Genomic DNA, 18476 nt, shown 5'->3' with positions numbered 1-18476 from the left:
GGCCAATCGCGTGTGAAACTTCCCGCGAACCCCAGTAATACACGTACTCTGCTCACACAGGGCCAATCGCGTGTGAAACTTCCCGCGAACCCCAGTAATACACGTACCCCGCTCGCACAGGGCCAATCACGTGTGAAACTTCCCGCGAACCCCAGTAATACACGTACCTCGCTCGCACAGGGCCAATTGTGTGTGAAACTTCCAGCGAACCCCAGTAATACACGTACCCCGCTCGCACAGGGCCAATGGCATGTGAAACTTCCCGCGAACCCCAGTAATACATGTACCCTGCCCACACAGGGCCAATCGCGTGTGCAACTTCCCACGAACCCCAGTAATACGCATACCCCACTCGCACAGGGCCAATTGCGTGTGAAACTTTCCACAAACCCCAGTAATCCACGTACCCCGCTCGCACAGGGCCAATCGCGCAGAAGTGGATTTTAGGCTGGCGCAGACTGTCGCACGCGCACACTGTGCGCCAGCCGCGTGCACCACTTGTGCGCTGGATTCTATAAATTACCCCCTTAATTTGAAGGCTTAATCTGCATGCTATCCACTAGTGCTCAGTAATCTGGTGTAAAGCTTGAAACAGCAGCAACACTCAGATGCTGTCAGACAGGATCAATGTTTTGATTTAAGGAAGTTAGTCTGAAAAAGGCAGATTCACAGAGACAGGCAATCGCATTGGCTGATAGCGCAGATACCTTTTTAGCCAGTGATTGCACACCCCACATGGCAGACACACATTCAGGACAGTTTTTAAACTTGCTTACAACAGACTCAGCCATGGGAGTCACTATGCCCTTCACAACTGCACCATCTGTAAAAGAGCATTTGTTTTTCATCAAATAATTACAACCTTTTAAAGGATGGCTCTGTAACAGCATTTGAATTGCTGCATTTAGTTTACCTACTTTTTTAGAATCACAGACAAATTCCTTTTGGAAAATTATGTTCATAATTTGTGTGTGTCACAGCAAAATTCCTATCAATGTTACTATTTTATTCCCTATTTAATTTGAGCACCGTAGATTAAAGATGCACATTTTCTTTTTACACTGGAACAAAAAAATGGTTTCCCACTCTGGATGGAAATGGTACATCTTTTGCCTTTTGTTGGATGGTGAGTCTGCAATCTGACTAGTTTTTCAATAAATGTGGAATACGGCTTTAAAACAAAATCCAGCATATACCACATTCTGCTTTGTCAAAAAATATAATCCACTGCCAGTTTAGCATATCCCCAATTCATAAACATTGCTCACTAGGTTACAGAAGTCAGTCAAGGAAAAACAGGCCAAAGCCTACTTTATTGGCTACCCTTAAACGTGTTTATGTCAATAATTGGCAAGATTGAAAAAATGATCATTTGTGAAACCATATGATCTAGTTATATGCAAAAGATAGTGTAAATGGCAGGGCTAAAATAACATTGTTTTATAGTGATGACTTGTAGCCTGTACACATGAGACAACATATGAGTATTTAAATTAATATATTGAGCAAAGAATATGGTTGTAACAAGGTGTGACTTATTCAGAGGGGATGGTAACATGCCACCCTGATCCATTTTATGAAGGAGGCGGTATCAAAGTGAACATCTCACAGGATCTCTGCCTCTCCCTGCAGGAATCATGTTATTCTGGTGCATGACCAATTGGCCATGCTTGGCTTGCACATGCAACGCTCTGACATATTGGAATTGTTCATGTATCAGACAATTACTGTTTTGTGGAATTTTTATCCCACTGTTGAAAGGCTGGAAATCCCTTGCCAGAATTTGAACATGTGAACAGGTTCCCCACGGATCTCCTGATTTGTGCACATAGCCAAAGGGGATCAACCCTGTTAATTGTTCTCCCATTCATCCCATGTCTCGCCTCTATGTTCACTCCCTGTATTCAGCCCCCTATTTTGTACAGTGCTTTGTTACTTAGTAACTAGGATTAAGCTATATTAATCCTATGCATATCAATACATGTTCCCCCTATATGTTTCTTTTGGACCCACTGGCCAGGGCACTGTCGGCCTACTCCCCATTCATTTTCCCATATACAAAAAAGGAATATGTTTGCTCCAACCCACAGTGAAAACTGCTGGATGGATTTGGAGCAGGTCAAAAACACGTGGCCACAAATCGTTGACTTGTGATCATTTTGTGGTTTGGTGTTATTCTATCTGGTAGTTTTTTAAATATTTGATGGAGAAGAGGGTGCTCCCTTCTCTCATAATTATAGTGATTTCCCATGATGCATTGCAGCAGAGCGGCTCTTCAGAAATGGAAAAGCCACCATCTCTTTTTTTCCCTCCATGCAAGCGATAGCCACAGCTATTCCGGCAAGTATCGGAAAAAGAAAAGCAGAAAAATGCCATTTGGATGTGGAAAAACTGTGAAATAGCTTCAGGCCAGAGGTGAGAGGGGGAGAAGGCAACATGTTAAATGTGCGAGTTGGAGGTGGGCTAGGGACCAGGATTGCAGCACAAACGTTTACCCAGAGCCATGAATATTTGTCAGGATACCCACAGCTACCCAAGAAGAGGAGATCAGCAATGAAAGTGCATCAAACGGAACAACAAGCACTTCAGGGGGCATAGGAGAGGGCTAGGCAGGCAAATGGGAGTTTGTAGATGCGGGGATACCTTGGCATTCAGAGAGGGGCACTTGGTGAGTTAGTGGGAGTGAAGAGAAATGTTTTTTTGCTGCTTTCCCGATAATCACGACTATAAAAAACAACTGATAAAGGTGGCTAAATGTAGAGCATTGTTATAATAGGTGCAGTAATCGGGGGGACATTTGGGAAAAGGATATTTATACAGCTACAGTGAGGTTGGGTGTGAAAAATCTATGGCCATGGCTGAAGGTAGTGTTGTAAAATATTCTGTACAAACTGGCTGAGGGTAGTGTTGAAAAATATTCTGTGAGAACGGCTAAAGGCCATCGCCAGTGGACTTTTAGTGTTTTAAAAAATACAGTTGGCATGGCGGAAGGGCATGGCTAGTGGCCCATTACTGATTTAATGTACAGTGGACACAGCTGAAAAAAAGACAGTGCCATGCCCATTGGGCAAGGCTACTGGTGTCGAAAAAAAAAAGCAAGAGTCTGGCACAGAAACTTACACGAGCCAATAGATTACCGCCACAACGTAATTTGGTCAGGGATGTTAACCTCCAGCCTGTGATAGGTCATTACCCCTGTACCACTTGTATGGCGTGTAGATTCTCTAAAAAGATGACACATTTTATGAACGAAGGTAGGATATGGAATTTGCGCACTTTCAATACTTGCAAAAGCAAGAATGTAGTATATGCAATCCAATGTCCGTGCCATTTGTTTTACATAGGTAAGACCACCAGAGAGATACATGTGCGCATCAATGAACATTGCTCAAAGATCAGGATGCACTCTCTCACTGCCCCATTGGTCTCTCATTTTATTGAGATGGGGCATGATGCAGATTAATTAAGTTGGTTTTGTATTGAAAAAATCTTAGCAAGTGGACATATGCAAACAAGCAACAAACTGGCCTATAACGAACCGATGTGGATTTATAATTTAAGAACTCTCCACATAGGCTTGAATTCCATGGAAACATGGGAGTTGAATGCCAGATAGATAGGTTCAGCTTGCTAGACCTTGTGGTGCCATTCTGGGCACTCCACCAGCATTCAGCACCCATGTTCACAACTATCTATCTATGTCGGCTTACTTTCCTAGCGGGCATATATTAGGCACCATGCCACCTTATGTGACAATTGTGTTTTCATCTTAATTGCTAATTGTGCTTCTTTCCGAGGTGGCTCTCTCTTTTTCATCATTTTGGGGCATATATTTAGCATCTAGTTACTATATTTGCAATTCCTGCATCTACTCGAGACGGCTTGATTTACTACCCTTTGCTCCCAAATCAGCCTTACTTGGTACCATTGTCCTCCTTTGCCCTTATTTATAGGCATTATCGGCTGTGGCAGCCTCTTGTGAGCATTAGGCAGCGTTTGCATTGAACATCCAGTCCTCTTTTTTTGTACTTGACGTTCACGTTTGGATTAGACTAGGCATGGCCACGTTGCGTAGTATCAATCACGTTATTCATGTGATTAACAGAAGTCCTTTTAGAGGGCCGTCGCATTACCAGCCATGCAGTATGTTTACTGTGGTTCCCGCGCTGGATGCTCCATTAATTGTCAGCCGCCAATGCCACATACGGACTGGTGCCCATGTAAGTACGTGTTTTCTGTAATTTCTTTCACTTAAGCAGCTGCCAGTATTTTGACATAGTTGGCAGTGTTTATAATTTTTAATTTGTAATAACTTCAAAACGGCATTTTGCCGTGGGTTGCGCACTTGTGTATGGACTTTCCCCTATGTAAGTGTGCGTTTTTTCTGCAATTGGTTTGTTTATGCCAAATAGTTCCAACACAGTAGTCTGCCGTGGGATGTACACATGCTTCTGAGGTTTATGGATAAGACCTTGCACCAGTGTCTGAAGACAGTTAGTCTGCATTCTTTTCTAACTGCGGCCTGTTTCATGACATTTGGCTTACGCATTATATTCGGGCTTGCGGGCCTCTTGTCTGTTTATTAGCCACATCGCCTCTTTGAACTAGCGGTTTATTAGGTTGGCACATGGGGACATGATACGTTGGAGGCGTATGTAAACAATTATACACAAAGGGTCCCCTCCGTCATGCTGAGGGAGATTCAGTATATTTCGTGGTTTTTGAATTGGTCAGTTTTAGAGTGGCATTCTGTCTGCTTAATTTATGTTTATGCTGATTGGGCTATAAATATCTTTCATTTAACAGCACATCAGGCAAATTCCTGCCGACACAATCCATTTTGCTGCTCAAACCATCTAGGAGGCTACCCCAATACATCCACCACTGTAGGGGACAGCCCACAGCAGCTCCTTTCCACCTGCAGGTATATTTGGGCCTTCGTACCTGGGCATCTCCGCCCAAAGCAGCATTTTTCTTGGTGTACTATTTGCCCCAATTGATTTTTCCCTCTTCTGTCTAAATGCAGATTCCTTTGTGGTCAGACTCCAGTTTCTCGACCTTTCTTCCATCCTGCTTGGGTACGGCCATATATATGAGGTAAGCCCTGCTTGACAAACTAAGCATGTCTTTCACTATTTGAGTAGACTAGCTTCTTGTTGGTCATTCATATCTTTCTGCACTAATGGCTATTTATGGTGCAACCACTTTGTCTCCATCAGCACGGCTTTAAGGGTTGGAGTCTCTTGCTCTGGTATAAAAAAAACTCTGCTACTGGGGTTGTTTCTTTGAATTTTTACTACTTCTCCTGCACACATTTTTATTCAATAATTGGTCTGTAACAGGTGGCACATGGTGGTAAACTATATTTTTAATTTTCAAATAAGACACTGCCAGTATTGCTCTCTTTGCAGCCTTTTGCTCTGTATCTCCTGATGAAGACATTGTTCAAAATACACTCTACGTCAAAACCGGTTGAGCTTACTCCGTAGGGATGTGATCTACACAAGATTCTTTCTTCTCGATCCACCCTGCAATAGATTGTTTATAATTGTTTCTATTGCTGTTTGTATGTAAAAAAATTTCAAATCCTAAAATAATCAGATGGGACGTGAGGAAGGTGTATCCCACCTCCTACTGCTAATTACATTTTGTCATGCTTTTTAGCTATTGTTATTTGGTTGAATGTCACTGAGTGTGATGTATGGTTTGAATGCTGCACTATGAATGGTTGTGATGATGGACTAATTTTAGTCAGCTTTTATGTATTCCCATGTTGTCGTGTTATGTGATATAATGATGCTATGTAAAGTAATATGTCATTAATTGACTTTTTTATAAATATTTTGTATCATGGTGAATAAAATTTTATACACTTTTATGATGAATATAGTTTTGCTCACTGGACATTCCTTCAGATTTGTGGTCAGAAAAATCTATACACTAACAAAACCCTTGAAATTCAAAAGTGCAGTTAAGGTGACTAAACATAACACAACATATTACATGGCCTGCGGTAGCGGCCATGTAGTTATGGTTAAGTTGCTCATCTCATAGGAAGAGCACTTTTTGGACGGCTTATAACTTCGCACCCCCAGGATGAATCCTCACCAAAAAAGTATATGACCCACTCTGAATTCTCTGAATTTCTTTGCAAAGTTTGTAGAGATTTGGTCCAGGTAGGGCAAAGTTATAGGGGGGGTCCCAAAATTTATTTTTTTCCGATAGACATAATGGGAAGCACCTTTGCTCACGCCTACAGCCCAAACCGCTGGATGGATTTTCACCAAATATGCGGCAGGAGTGGCGGCTTGGTCACGAAATTGTGCTTTTGTTAATTTGGTGAAAATCCGTCCAGTAGTTTTTTTTAAATGACCCAAACGTGAGGCAAAAAAATGTGTGATATCTATGTCCGCTCCACGGACTCACTTCCCTGTTCGGTCCGCAAACTGGCCTCTGATTGGCTGGAAAATTTGCATACTTTTGCGTGGTCCGCGGACATCGGGACGCGGGCGCTGATTGGCTGGTGAGAAAATGTGAAATTCATTGGTTTTCCTCAAGCACCCGCCATCTTGGATTTGCAGACTTGTTTGGGGTCTGCGGACAGCGCGGTGAAAACATTTTTTAAAAAGCAGCATTTCACTGGTCAAACTAAACAAACAATCTCTGGGGATGTGGGGGGTGAGGATTGGATTGGATATGGCCATAAGAAGCAAAAAATGGATTGTTTCACCCCCGAAAGTCTGCGAACACTCCGGATGTCCTGGTGCAGTCCTGTGGTGTTCGCGGACACTTCAATGTCCTAGGACATCTGTACCTATTTCTGCTTTACAGGGTTCGGGGAAAAGCAGTTTTTGGATGGCTTATAACTTTTGCGCCATCCAATGAGACTGCATGTAATTTTGCAATTTTATTCTAGAACTAATCCCGATTGGTTTTGCAAAGTTTTGTGGGATTCTGTCAAGAGGGGTCAAAATTAGAAGGGGGGGTCCCAAAATATTGTAAAGGCATATAAATGTGGTGTCATTTGACAAATCTGCACAACATTTGGCAAAACGATTTTGGATCTAGATATAAATAGTTTTCTGAAGTTTGGTGGGATTTTCTCAGCCTGCAAAACCCTATGAACATATTACCACAAGCACTTTTTTCCTTTTCAAACTTATCCATTTATGTGGTAAAGTTATTCGAAGGTAGGATAAGTTTGAAAGGGAAAAAAGTGCTTGTGGTAATATGTTCATAGGGTTTTGCAGGCTGCCATGGCACGGGAAGAGGGGCTAGAATAATAAGGGAAATAATAATAATAAGGGAAAAATAATCCTTCCTTCTTACAGCAGGACGCTGCAGGCGTCCCGCTATAGGAAGAAAAATCTATATTTTAGCACCCTGGCTCCCGTTTGGGAACCAGGGGTGCTAATGGCCTTTATTCCCCATTTCAGTGACTGCAATGGACGATAATGGTCCATAGCCCTCTTTATTTATTTATTTGTTTATTTATTTATTTATCTATTTATAACACAATAATGCCCACAGACATCAGGCTGTGTGGTTACAGTATTTGTTGAGGAAGATGAGGTGGAGGAAGACAGGTTAGTACTTGCTGAGAAAGGAACAACCTTTCTGAGAGCATTGCGGTCATTGGATATGGTGTGGCGGCGCATGGATGTGCTCCCGTAGGAGTACTGTCCAGGTAGTCTGCAACTGAGTGCACTCAGTGCATTTCACTTTGGTACACTCCCAACAGTAGCAAAGAACTGGCAAACCCATGATTCAATCTTGGTGCTAGAAGTAGGCACTTCCTCTACCTCATCTTCTTGGTCCTCTTCATTGTCTTTGAAAGTACTGCACTTTTTTTGTTGTGAAGGTCCTCCAGATGGTGGTGGTGGTGGCTCTTGGGGAGGAATGATGGCAATAACTGATGCCATTTTTAAGTTAAATAGCAGTTTTGATAAAATTCTTCCAAGTATGTACTGTGCACAAGATTGGTAATGGATAATGAGTACGAATAGGCATAGGAGGTTTGCAAGGGAAATTTTGAGGTTAAAAGTTCCTAGATCAGTAGAAAATGCAGTTCCAAACTGTCCGCGAAGGACGGCTCTTATCGTAAAGTGCGGACGGGTTCTCGGACACGTCATCATGCCACGCGCCAGCGCATGGGCATGTGGCGCTGTCCGGAAGGTCCGCAGTGAAGTGAAATGTTCGTAGACATCTACAGATGCAAAACTAGTTGAAATAGTTGCAAAAAGTATATAGAAGTTTTAAAAATGATTCGAGAAGTTGGGAAATGGCAGAGTTTTAAGGTGACACTTTGTAAATTGGACACAAATATTGTTATATTTGGTAAGTATGATATTAGTAAGTTTTAGGAAAATTGCATACTCCGGTAAAAACACATGAAATTCACTGAAAAAAACGTTGTTAAAGGGGCGTTATGGTTAAGTTGGACTAATATAATAATATAAACCTATGAAATTCAATGAAAATACTTTTTTAAAGGGACAGTATGGTTAAATTGCATTAATAAAAACTTATGAAATTCACTGAAAAAGCTTTGTTAAAGGGACGTTATGGTTACAAGTAAAATCGAAAAACCCCTGAAATTCGCCAGTTATGGTATGCTAAGCAACCATAACTCACGCCACCACCGTGCACTGCTAAGACTAACACCCAGGACATCAAAGGTGACATCACAAATATCATTGACATATCATTGACATATCAATGTCATATGGACCAATTGTAAAAAGCACTAGGCACATTTCCTACATCTTCTTGAAAGAATGCTGTTTTTTGACGTATCAGTGCCATTCGCTGTAGAACTTCCCTTTTCACAATCTTTATCCAATATGTAATGCTCATGACGCTACCTCATCTTCTCAACGTACATCTCTGAAAATATATTCAGCTGTTATATCAGTCAATCTGTATCCCTCTGCAAGAGCTGTCACTGTTCTCCATACTCTGCCTTCGATCTACTCCTTCAAGCATTGATATTTCCCCTCGTACTATAGCTGCTTCCAATTCTTTGGGAATAATCTGCCCTTCTTCCTCATCCATGGGTACTTGTGGTCTAAATAAGAATTCATCAGGTATCCTCACAATGTTTCCTGCTAATCATGGTTGCCATATTAATAAAAAGCTCACCCCATTCATGAAGACTTCTCAATCTACCAGAACCCCTTGTAGAGCCACTTGTCTTGGAAATGCTAGTATAAGCTCTCCTATGTTTAAATAATGTATTCCTGGCGTGGAGCACACGATTCCTTGATCCGTGAATGAAATTGTCATGTTTTGTCATCAAATCTCTACCCAGAATATTAACTGGCATTTGTCATAAATATAACAAGGGGACAGACATGTCACATTCCCCTATAAAAACAGGTAATTTATCAGTAAAAGGAAATAAATGTGTAGCTCCAGAGAACCCTTGAGCATTCATGCCAATACCTGACATTGGGTACTTCCCTCCCTTATACAAGATCGAGTCATCCCAGCGTCTACAAGAGAAGAAAAAGATTTGCCTCCTATCGTCACATCGACCCTTGGTTCCTCTTGGGGGTCTGGTGTTACTGATAGTATTGAACACATCAATTTACCCTCTGAGCTATCCTATTGAGGGTACAAATACATCCCTGTCCCGGTAAAAGGGTTCCATCCTACCACAGTGACACCTCCTACCCTAGGTGCTTGTGGTTGCCATATATTCATATCCGTTGTGTCTGCATAGGTGCTTGTTGTGACTGCCCTTGTGGTGGGTGCATTTCCACTGGCCCCTACTATTATGCCTGCTGTGCTTGTGGCACCTGTGTCTGGTAGGAAGTGTGATACTGGGCACAGCCCTCTTGTGTTTGTTTCCTATATGGCGGTGGATGTCCTGTCCCCCTCTTGAGTTTTGTCCATTTTGTTGCATGTTTCCACAACTTTGATATAGTTATCTACTATCCCACAATTCCAACACAATACAGTTGGCCCTCTGACAAACTCACCATTATATCCTCCATGAGAGTTCTGACTTCCACCCTGGACATTCTGAAATCCACCTTGGGTGTTCTGAAATCCACCTCCTCTTCCTCTGAATCCTCCGCCTCTATCTCGTGACAAAAACCGATACCCACGTTGATCCACTGGGTGTACATTATTGACCTGAGATGCACACGTTGATTCGTGCATTCCTCCTCCTTCTCCACTTGTCAATACTGCCCCTTCTATAGCAGATTTTGACAATTTCTTCTGAACTAACTTGGCTTCCTCAACTTTCCTGTTCTCGTTTTTCCTATTCTTCTCTTTTAACAAATGGCAATTATGCACAAAAGTCAACGGTATCTCAGCCGATGGTTTTGCTTCCATTCCTACTTATTTTTTCATTTGTCTCTGTACTTTATCTGGAAATCCCTGACACAAAATATGATAGAATAATGCCACTGTTTTTTTCCCCAAAGCTCACACGTCGTCTCAAACTGCCACCTCCCTTGAATATCCTGAATATAAGCAATAGGGTCTTCATCTGTCTTCATTTTAAGTGTCGTAATTGCCCCCATATCTGACGTATTGGGGTACTGAACCTTGAGAGCCCTCCAAACGTCTGCCCTACAGTTGTTAAATGGCGCTCCATCATGTGCCGTGTTTTGTGCTGTCACACTTGCATATCCCAACCGATTCCAAATGTCACCAGCTCTCTCTCCACAAATAGCTGCCAGCAGACCTTTTGTGACCCCTATGGCCAACGTATTTCCCCCTGTCATTTTCTCTAATTCGTATATCCATTTCCCAGCCCCAGAAGTCAAACAACGTAATTTGCACTTTAAGTTATCCTTATCCATCTGAAGCTATGGAATATATTGCGGTCTTGCCCCCCCCTTCTCTAACAATGGGAATTATGTGAATCCCACCCCATAACTGGACCCCATTATTCAGTTGTTGAATGCAGGGGTAATCACCCCTGTTTGTCTTTGTGCTATTAAATACCTTAGCCTATTCACATCACATATGGTGGGGAATCTCTTCCCACACTACACAATCGTCTTTGGGAAAGATTGGTATATGGTTTAGGATCTGGTGTTCTTTGCTTTGGGTGTTCCCGATCTGACCATCTTGCCTCTTTGTCCAGACTTTGACTTCCCAAGGGGGCAGATGCCTCCGCCCCTTCTATCTTCTAACTTGACTCCCTTTCTTCAACTGACATTGCTACACCCCAACTGGTGTGACTATCATCCTCCTCTTCCCTAGCTAAATGGAATCTACTCAAAGACAATGCTCTGCATTCATCACTGAACATGTTTTCCACCTCATCCCTTGTTTTTGATATTGGGATTCATCTGCCACTCCCCTGAGTCCCATATTTAATGTTCTATCTTATTTTATGATATAACATATTGATCCTCTCTCCAATACCTTCTGCTTCATATCTTTCCTCTTATTGTGCTACCTTTCTTGAGTCACTTCTCTCAATGGGAAAGTTTCCCTTATCGTTTCCAATTGCCCCTGTGATTCATCGATCAGTCTTATTGGTTCTTTAAGAACGAGATTGGCATCAAGATCTCCCTGCCTTGTATTCTGTTTTATTCCTTCTTCCACTTCCTTTTGTTCTCTTGCATCTCTTCCTACCTTCTCTTTTTACTTTCACTTGTTGTTCCTCTTCTCGCTCTCTCTTTCTTTCTCTCCTATCCCTTTCTTCCTTTTCTTTTTTCTTTTGTCCCTCTGCCTGCTTTTTTCCTTCCTTGCTCATCCTCCCTAAATCTCTTCTCTCGCTCCTTATCCTTCTTTTCTTGCTCGTCGTTGTCTTCCTTTTGTCTAACCTCCTTGATGCTTTTCCTATCTAACTTGAGTAATATCTGTCCTCCAATCCATTTGTTCTGTACATGTGTTACCGCATCGGCCCTTTCTTTCTCTCCTTTCCATCTCTTAATTTCCATGTCTATATCTGTTAATATATTCAAACTCTTGCCCGTTTATCTTTATCTCGTATGAACCTACACGCGTCTTCCTTCTTTTTACTGTCTTCTGGACTGTCATCACTACTATAAGCAGGCGGTGCATATACTTGTTTAATATAACCCGCTGCTGCTTTTAATTCTTTTACATTATAAAATCCTGTCTCTTCTTCATCTACATTCTTAGTTTCAGGTGGAGTAAGAGGAGCCAAGGGCTCAATGCCCTCACCTTTGTGCTGATTCTGCATCCACTCCTCCGGTGGCGGGTCCTCTTTCTTCTCTTGATACATTTTCCAGAGTTCTAAAACTGCAGGTCTTTTCTCTAATGTCTTTCTTGTGAACGCAGTGTGCATATATGTGTCATGTGTTGTAATACTTAATTTAACAACAATCCCTCTTGTGGCCATGGCATGATCATTTTATCAGCTGTCCCCTTTACCCATTCTGCATCGCACTTTTTGAGCTTGGGCGCACTTCATGGTAATGTCTTACAAAGGTGCATAAGAGGAGTGTCTTCCATAACGCCAAGTCACAATTAACTGTCGATTCTTACTAGATCGTTACCTTGTTATATTTAATAAATCTCTACTTATCTCAAAGTTTAGTGCTCACCACTTTTAATCACAAAAATAATAAATATGAGCAAGCACCATCAATCTCTGCTCAGTCCTCTTTTTTCTCATCTGTCTACTGACTGGTTCCAATCATTTACTTCACTTAACTCAAAACAACTTCAATTCCAAATTTCATAATTTATCACTTTTCAAAATTTCATAAATGATATAATAATCAAAATAATAATGCAGTGCACATTAAAAAACTCTGCAATCAACTTCTCTTTCCCCTATAACATTTATAGTAAGAGGTATTCTCTCTACGCCTCCAATTAAATTACCCCAAACAGAGTTTAAGGCATCACCTTCCACGGTCCTGACCGTGTGTATGCTCTATCTTTAAATTACAAATGGAATTTGAGACGTCTTCTTCTATATCCCTTGAAATAGGATTACCTAGGCATTTCCTTTATCTATTCACATTCCTGTTACCCAATTTATTTTCATAAAAAATCACAATCCCACCCCTTTATATTGCCATTTCCCTTAGTCTGCTTACATCAATTTGATCAACTCGAGGCCTTCGGTATCCACTCCTCCTCCAATCCGACCACCTGGCCTTACGTCCACAGAACACCCGTGGAAACCGAGTAGGAATTTCTTCAAAGAGCGACCTGCCCACCGTCTCGGTTTTTCTTGCATGTTTATTGCAATCAGCCACTCTCCACTAGAAACTCCACGATCTTCCATTTAATGGCGAAAGGATCCCCGATTGTCCGAATTTCTGAAGACAAACTAGTTTAGACCAAAACCATCCACACCTCTACCATATGAGTTTATGAACCTTGGAACCGTGCATCTGTTACTGGATGGGATCACACCAGAATAACTGGACAAACTCAAGAAGAAGCAAGTTGGTGTTTTATTAGCAATTATCTAAAACAGGGAGCTTACAACGAACATCAGTGGACAACGAACATCAGTGGACCTATACTCATTCTCTCAGCGATTTCCACATGAAATTCCAATGATATACTTTCTTTGTGCATCAAAATGTCGTCATGCTATGTGGAAATAGTGAAAAAGGGATACATCTAGATATACAGTTCAAGACCTTTTGTCAGTCTCTACTCACATGACAAGAGACCACGATTTTGTTCATTCCGCAAACTTTTAAATGTTTTAATGAATTAAGGCTTGGCTTCCTCTGTATTCTTTCTTGCACCTTAACGTGAGAGGAGTAATCCTATGCACACATGTACCTCTTCAGCATAGATAGCTGACCTCGACTTCTCAGTTCTTGACTTCAGGCCAGAAAGCCTCCCAACACAGCTCCAGCAACCTACTATTCTACTGTGACACAGCCTTTCAATTTCTCTTCATGGTTCTTTGGCTTACTTATTTCATGATACCAATGTCCAATTTCTGTACAATGGCAACTCTGCCTGCATTCTTTTCACTACTTGTAGCTAGCCTATATGATGACCTGATCCATCTCTCGTTTCAACAAATGTACGTTCATTATACTTCTGATTTCTGCAGGACTTTCTAACGTGTAATCTTCTTCTTTGACACTTCCGAGGTTCACTCAATTCTTTACTTCGTCATTTCTCCCCTGGGATTCATACATTGTTTTCATTCAGTATTTCAGGACTTTGTGCACACTTTCTTATGACAGCATACGTCCTTTTTCTTAGCTCTTTCTCATATTCCTTCAGGGATCGCCTCCTGCAGGCAGTCATCACCTCAAGGGTACATTCGATATGATTGTTTTAATGGTTATTGTCTTCCAAATATTCGCTGCTATATTGGCACAATAGCTGTTGTTAGACAGGGCACAGTCTCATGTCATCCAAAACAGGGGAGGTAGGGGGTAGGGTCTCTGCAGATGTGTACGTCTGCTACTCTAGACAATCTTCATTGGAAAATTATCATTTCTATATGTGTGACCAGAAAAAGGTAGAGGCCCAATTTACTCTTAATACTCTTGACTGCAGGATCATTTTTATTCATTAATTGCTGGTAGCAACCTTCCACATTAACGAGATATGGATTGCTGTACTCTGTCATCACAGACACATTCTTTGTTCTCCAGTTTAATAGATGGCTAGCTTTATTGCAAGCCAGAGTTCAAAAAAGGCACCACATTAGCTGGAGGAATTTCTCTTTGAAGTTACCTAATAAATCAAACAGATGATGATCTCCTAGAGGACAATAAATTTGATTTAGTTTTAAAATATTTGGTTTGTTTCTCTGATATTCTCCTTGCCGAAGGAGCTTCCAAAGGTGAGGGTTCTCATTACATGGAAGGCCTGTTTACAAGGCCTCTTGTGCTCAGAATTTAATGAGCTCTTCAGCACACAATAATTGTATCCAACCTTAAAGTCTCATGCTAGTCCAATAGGAGTCTTAACCACCCACAAAGGAACCTGTATACAAGGGTGAAATAAAGCGGTGATCAGTGATTTCACTGGCACACTATTCAGCATTGCACCAATCCAACTCAGAATGACATGTATTTTGATCGACCTAGGATTAAGCGATATTTCAAACCACGTAGACGTTAGGCATGCTGACATGTACATAGTGAATTGCATTGCAATATATTTTTTCCGTGAACATATATTAGCAGTAATAAATAGAATTTCCCGTTCAGTTTGAATGTCTGGATTGTGCGCAAGCTTTATCTCTTGTTTTGAAACACGCAGTTTCATTGCAATAACAATACTTCTATGCTGCACTCCAACGGTCTGGGAAGTGTTCCAATTGTTACTTGTTATAGTAAATAGTTCCAAATGTTCCCATAAACTATAAAAATACCCTAAAGGACTACAATGGGCTTCAATGCTTCTGGTTTAAGCCAGACATGTGGAAGGATGTTGATTGTTAGTGTATTAGCAATATCTTAGCAACTGTTTACGAGCTGCCACTCGCTAAACTGATAAGCCGGCAACTTGCTACGAAGCAAAAAGAAAATGATACTGTGTGGTACAAAAATATATTATGTCAATGTGCTGGTCAATGGAATGCTGCCCAATAGGGTCAATCTTCTTTTTTAATTATGCAACCAAACAAGCTGTGTCCATGCTCAGCAACATGTGGACATGAAGAAGATTTTAAAGAAGATTCACTTTAATAGGAAAAATATATGAATCATATATCATCAACAAAACACATAAACAGTTATTCAAACATTGCCAATGTGACTGTCGTATATCACCACCAAATCATAACAGAGACTTAAAAAGTACAAGTAAAACAAATATTACACAATGTACAAATATTAAATATAGATGCACGTCAAAGTACAAACTTTTAGAACAAATGTCCTGAGACAGAAAAATACCAACTAGTTTCTGTGACACTTAAAGATGTGGTCCGCCTTCCTCAGGGTGTGCATTTTAGAGAACATGAAAAACATCATGAAGGTCACCCTTATAGTGGGTAATGGTGTGGCATATAGTTGCCATCAATCTATTGGAAATTGTGAAGACACATGGGCCTTTCTGGGAATGTAACTCCCTCTTTTTTCTTGATTATTTTAATCATCCACGTAGCGAAATGTAATGCGTGCAGCACCTAGCCGAAATGCAGGGATGTAAATCATCCAGATAGGAACGTGAATATAAAACGCTATTTGCAGCAACTTCAGGCCGGCAAGAGTGTGTGGCGAACTTCACCCAGAAGGAGTTCTTAACTTCCTACGAGGCAACCTGCTTAAGCCTTGGGTATGAGATTACTCTGCAACCTGCTAGGAGGATAGGAGGTGTCTTAAGTAAAACCACACTCCGATACTATAAAAAGACTAGCTTTGGGGAGGGGTCGACACATCGGAAGAGCAAGCGGTTTGAGGGAGCTGGAGGCGGCAGACAGTAGCTCGAGGGCCACCCAGAAGCAGACTGGCACCCTGTTCTCCATACAAACCCTATAGAGAGGGGAGGGGGAAGCCCCTCCTTTCTTGTGCCTGGATTTTGTAACGCTCACCTGATTCCCGTAGAGGCGCCGTCTTGACTGGGCGTATACCGTATCTGCAAAGGTGATGTGTAACACACGGCTGGCTCTTTGGGCTGGACCTCTGTGCACTGTATGTCTGACTTGAAGGGTAAGATGTCTGCAGTTAGAAAATATGGGATTAAGGAACTGGGTTATTGAATGTCTCTCTCTTCTTCCCTTTCTCTTCTCCTGTAGAACCCCAAAGGTTAACGCTCTCACCTTAGGTAAGTGAACGCCATGCTCTCCATCTGCCTCGGGGCAGGGTGCTGTAACCAGTTTCTTCACTGGATAAGGGGAGCAGGCCTCTTGACTTCAGAGGACTGCTGTCCGTCGTTTACTGCACGAACGGTAAGTTTCGAGTAATTCTAATGTCTTTAAAGTCTTTAGTAATGATGTTTCTTGTTTTGCAGGGTTCCGGCGATGGCGGATGACGGGCTGAAGTGAGTTGAAGATGGAGCCCGTGTGATGAATAGAAGCGCCTGGAAGCACGTAAGTAAGCGCTTGTTGCCTGCTTCACGATGCGCTCTAACTGTCTTTTTATTTTGCAGGTACAAGTTCGGAGCGGCTGCAGGGTGCCGGAATACCCACTGGGTTAGATGTGGAAAGGAGTAATGGCACGTGAGTATTAAAGTTCCCCAATGTCTTTAAACGCACCTTGTTTTGTCTTTCAGATGCGGGATGCAGCGCCGAAGGCCTCCGGAGCGTGCGAAGAGTTGGTAAGCTTTTGTCTTTCAGATGCCGGAATGCAGTGTGAAGACCTCCGGAGCGCACAAAGAGTAGGTAAGCCTTTGTCTTTCAGATGCCAGAATGCAGCGCGAGGCGTTGGTGACAGCCGATGGACCAGGTAAGTGAAGAGCTGTCACTGAAGACCGTAATGCTAACCTGTTCTTTCTTGTCTTTATAGGTGTTGCTGAAGACTGGATTCAGGATGGTAAGCCTTTTTCCTTAGGCCCAGGATCAGATGCAGAAGACACGATGAGTGTTCTGCTGCAGAGGATGCAGAATAACGCAAAGCAAGATTCATCCATCGGGTGTGGTTTAAATAGCCTCCTGTAGTGCTTAGGTGTCTCCTTCCACAGCCACGCCTAGGTAAGAAAAGAGTTCCTGCTTTCCAGAAGAGTTCCAGTGTTCTGAATCTAGGGAGTGGCTCCTGCCCCACCCAACAGGAAAAGTAGTTCCAAACAGAAGAGGATCAGAGGCTCAACTGGCAGGCAAGTAAGCAGCATGGTGTGCTGCAGGTAAGTCCACCCAAGCATTATGAGCCCGGCGCTTCCAGCGCTGGGACTGGGCATATTTATGAGCCTGGTGCCACTGGCGCCAGGACTGGGTCCAAAAGGTCCCAATTGGGACTGGTTGGCACTCGGAACCTGGGTTATAGATCTGCTTCCAAGGGAGTTGGGAAAACCCTGACCTTTTGGAAGCAGAGATCATGACAGTACCCCCCCTCAAGGCCCCTCCCAAACCGGGCTTCTCCGGGGGTTTTGGCTTGTCAGGAAATGTTCGGTGAAATCTTTTGATTAGGCGAGGAGCGTGGACATATTCAGCAGGTTCCCAGGATCTCTCTTGGGGGCCGTAGCCTTTCCAGTCAATTAGGTAAAATAGTTTAGATTTGGAGATCTTGGAGTCCAGAATGCTTTTGACTTCAAACTCGAGTTCTCCATCAACTAGGATAGGTTTTGGAGATTTAGTTAGTCGGGTTTGAGGTTGCACGGGTTTTAATAGAGAGACGTGGAAGACCGGATGTATCTTCATGTGCCGGGGCAAGTCCAACTGGACCGCTACTGGGTTTACTATGGTAGTGATGGAATAGGGACCAAGGTATCTTGGGTTGAATGTGCGTGGCCCTTTTAGAGGTAGATATTTGGTGGATAACCAGACTTGATCCCCTACTTGATATTGAGGGGCTTCCTTCCGATGTTGATCTGCTCCTTTCTTGTATTGTTCTTTAGCCCTTTGAAGGTGAGAAACAGCTTCCTTAAAGGCTTGGGTGATTGTAGAATGT

Source organism: Ambystoma mexicanum, chromosome 1q (assembly GCF_040938575.1).
Source record: "Ambystoma mexicanum isolate Mex_15411 chromosome 1q, UKY_AmexF1_1, whole genome shotgun sequence".
NCBI classification, from domain to species: Eukaryota; Metazoa; Chordata; class Amphibia; order Caudata; family Ambystomatidae; genus Ambystoma; species Ambystoma mexicanum.
This window is presented reverse-complemented; position numbering follows the sequence as displayed.